The 3,849-nt window shown below is 46.9% G+C and overlaps 1 pseudogene; it reads left to right on the top strand.

Moving 5' to 3' along the window:
* The first annotated feature begins 572 nt into the window (after positions 1 to 572).
* On the top strand, positions 573 to 1,877 carry LOC147974509 (uncharacterized; annotated as a pseudogene).
* The last annotated feature ends 1,972 nt before the right edge of the window (positions 1,878 to 3,849 follow it).

Raw genomic sequence — 3,849 nt, 5'->3', positions numbered from 1 at the left:
TCACCATGTTGATCTGCTCCGCCACCTCCGGTTGGGCCGCCTTCGTCGGAGTCGCCGCCGTTGAGGAAGACCTCCCTCCCCTACTCGAAGTCGACGCCATGAGCCCCGCCTTCAAGTGGGAGCCAAAACACCGTAGCCACCGGAGACCGCAGCGCCATCGCTACAGATCCGATGCCCGAGATCACCACCACCCTACGCTCGAAAACCTAAACCTAGACGCCGCCTCCCGATCGCCTTGCGATCGCCTCTCGGTCGCCCCTTAGGAAAGAACGTGGTGGACCCTCCTTGCGATCGCCTCTCGGTCGCCCCTTAGGAAAGAATGTGGTAACAATGAGCTTTTTGTTTTTGAGAATGATGCAACAATGAGCTGATTGCTACAGTACCGAGCGCTACAGAGTCGGGCCGGCCCAGTCGTTGCCTCCTCTGTGCGCCTGAGTCCCCGAGATAAAATATCGACTCGTTTAGTGTGTGCCAGCGAGCCCATCCTTAGATTCATCTCTCCTCCCTGCGTTAGGGTTTCCACTCCCATTCCTCCTCCGGCCGCCACCTCCGCATCGACCTCCTCGGTTGCCATGGGCATGGATAACCATGAATTCTGGCTGCTCACGATCCCTCCGCCCATCCACCCCAAGGATCCGGACTCTCCTCTTCCGGAGACCATCCTCATCGACTCGTTCGGCTACCTCAGCGACCGCACCAACGCCACCACTGCCAATGGCCGCAGGAGTAGGACCAAGAAGAAGGGCAAGCGCATCTTGGTCACCTTCTGGCCGGCTGCCCCGCCGCGCGTCTCCTGCTTCACCGTCCACTGCCCAGATCTGAAGCCCGACGCGTACGGCAGCATCCCCAAGGTCTGCTACACGGAGGACGGCCTCGCCCTGCTCTACATCATCATCTGCCCCAGGCGCCAGTACTTGTACCCCAAGAACATCCGCTACTTCGTCTACCAGGCCGGCACCAAGAATACTCCGCCGTCGGTCAAGCTCATCCACTCGCCCCCCGACTTCACCTTCTTCGAGCACGAGGTCGTGTTGCTGCGCCGCCGCGACCAGGACATGTTCTTCATCGCCGTGCTCCGCTGGGCCTTCGTTGAGCCGGAGTTCACCAACGGGCACTTTAATCTCCACCTGTACAGCTCCAAGACAAAGACATGGAGCACCAAGCTGATGCACCTTGATTCGCCGCCGGATTTTGAGTTCCATTATCTCAACAAGGGGATCACCATCGGAGGGGAGCATGGCTCCGTTGGTTGGGTCGACCTTAGGCGCGGCATTATCATCTGTGACCTTCTCCTCCTTGACAGCAACTAGAGCCTTCGCTACGTCCCGCTGCCTTCGCCGCTGTCGCCCGAGCCACTACAGTGTTATCCGTTGTCTGTTCGGAACATCGTTGTCCTCCAAGGTTACATCAAGTATTTCGAGATGCACAATAATGTCAGACCGAGCTCATACACTGGAAGCTCCCCGATATTAGAAGGTTGGATTGCTGCAACAAAAAAGATAAAAATTTCAAGCATTGGTTCTGGTAGTAACTGGGAGGAGGACTGCACTATCAGATGCTGTGATGATGTCCCAGTGGATAACCCTGTGTATGCCCAAATGTTACCTAATCCGCAGGAGGGTGATGATACCAAGCCAAACCTGAAGAAAATTTGTGTAGGCTATCCTGCTCTTAGCTTGCATGATGGTGATGTTGTTTACCTCATGCACACACTTGATCCCCGTCAGGTTAAGGCCTGTGTGATTGCTCTTGATATGAGGAACAAGACTGTAAAAGGCGTGGCTAATTTTGGCTCTGGAAGACGCCTGGGTTATCATTTCACCTACCTTGAGAGTGGGATCTCCAAGCATCTGGGCATTCTCTCACCGACCAGGTAATTTTGTTTAGAGCTTTCACATTCTTGCTTAGCAAAATGAGGTACAAACTGAAGTATCAATGGTAAACCAGCTTGTACGGGCAGCAGGAGAGTACTTTAGGTACTTTTACCGAGTGGGTGTTGATTTGTTACATCTATGTTCTTATTATGTTGTGCATGTTAATCTCACAAAAGAATGTGTTCCATCGTCCATTACAATTCTGGTTTTCATTATTTATTATTTGGTTTGATCATGTGCAGCTACCAGCTAGTATTCTCTAGATCTATCTGATTTGTTGTTTCAGAATAACTACTGTATTTGTTTCAGGATGGTGAACATTGTGTCTGCATTTATCTTGTTAGCATTTACGTTTCCATCCAAAAATTCAGCACTTGCTGCTCCCTGTTACCACATTTAAATTCTGTGGTTTCTGTTTGATGAGATGTATTAAAAAGGCTTCATTCAATGCACAAAAGTAAAAGACTGTCCAGCTTAACTTCACCGCATTGTTCCCTAACCGATGTTTCTGCTTGCTTATGGTGTGTTGCACATGAATGATTTCATGAGTGCGCCATGTGCTGTATCTTGCACGCCATGTGGTGTAACTAAACCCTATTGATCCACAGCCGTTGTTGAAACGGTGCACCAAGGAAATAATCCTATAGTTGGCTTATTTGAGGGGAAAATATTGCACACCATTGGTAGGTTATCTCATGCCCAGGATTCAGCTTCCATGCATTGTGTGTTTCGTGACAATTTCCCTGGCCATTGTCTATAAACAATAAGATGCACTATGTGCACCAATAAAGCAATGTTTTCCTTTGTTGTGTGCACCTGCTTGGTACATAATCTTGCTTTTGTGTTAATCGTTTATTTCTTTTATGGAACCGAAATTATTTCCATCACACAAAATAAGCAAAATAGGTAAGCTTAGCTAACCCAGCTGTTTCTTAGTGGGACAAAATTGGCAATCCCTATGGTTGGCTTATTTGAGGGGAAATATTGCAGTGGATCTGTGGCCCCTGTAAAAATGGCAGTACATTTAGGGTCTCCCTCTACTTCATATTAGTTGTCATTCTAGTTTTGTCCAAAGTCAAACCTTTCTTTCTATCTTGATTCTTGAATAACTATCGGTTTCTAGAAATGCGTATAGTTTAGTGTGAACTCCATTTTTCACCCCCTAGTTTAACAATTGGCCCATTTAGCAGAATTTCTTCCCACTTATCCCATTTAGTAAAAGTTGTGTCAGCTTTCACCCCCTTTTAAACTTAACCCATTCTGTAAGGTTGCACCGAGTTATCAGCTCTATGTGGCTTTGCAATATCAGAAACATATTTTGCCCTGGCATATTTAATATCCGACTACCTTCTCAGGTCCTCATCTGTACCTTTGTGTGGCAACTGTTGCTGCCACAATGTTCTCACCTTCTGCTAGCCAGATAGAACTAAACGCGAGAGCTAGCCAGAGCATAATAGGGCACTAGTAGTAGTCCACTTAAGTAGAGTATTTTGGTTGTATTTTTGGTAATTATTGTTTTTGTTCTAGTACTAGTACGTAGCATAAAATTTCTGTGTGCCATGCATGTACAGGACAAGTGTGCATGCTCTAGCTTCTCTTTTCAGGTTTCGGCCAAGCGATCGATGAAGCAAGCGACAGTAGCAACAACCAAGATCGTAGTAGAAGCAGCTAGGATTGTTGAAGTCGCGCATGCCCACGTAGACCTGATGAACGAGTCCTACCAAATATAACTGAATAAACTGGCAAATGTTTCACTAAATGGGAATGTTAACTGGTGAATGCATTCAATACTGTCCCTATATTCGTACCATTCGTCAGATATTAGAGTTGGACTAAATAGGATAAACAGGAGGAATTCCTATTAAATGTGGTAATTGCTGTCACAAATGTTAGACTATGGATAAAAAGTGAAATTCACTCTATAGTTTGAGATTATAAGATTTATATTTTTAGATTTGCCATGAGAATTAGGCTC

Source organism: Triticum urartu, chromosome 4A (genome assembly GCF_056163025.1).
Source record: "Triticum urartu cultivar PI428250 chromosome 4A, HENAU_Tu73, whole genome shotgun sequence".
NCBI classification, from domain to species: domain Eukaryota; kingdom Viridiplantae; phylum Streptophyta; class Magnoliopsida; order Poales; family Poaceae; genus Triticum; species Triticum urartu.
Note: the sequence above shows the minus strand (reverse complement) of the source record. Positions and strands in the feature narration are given on the sequence as shown.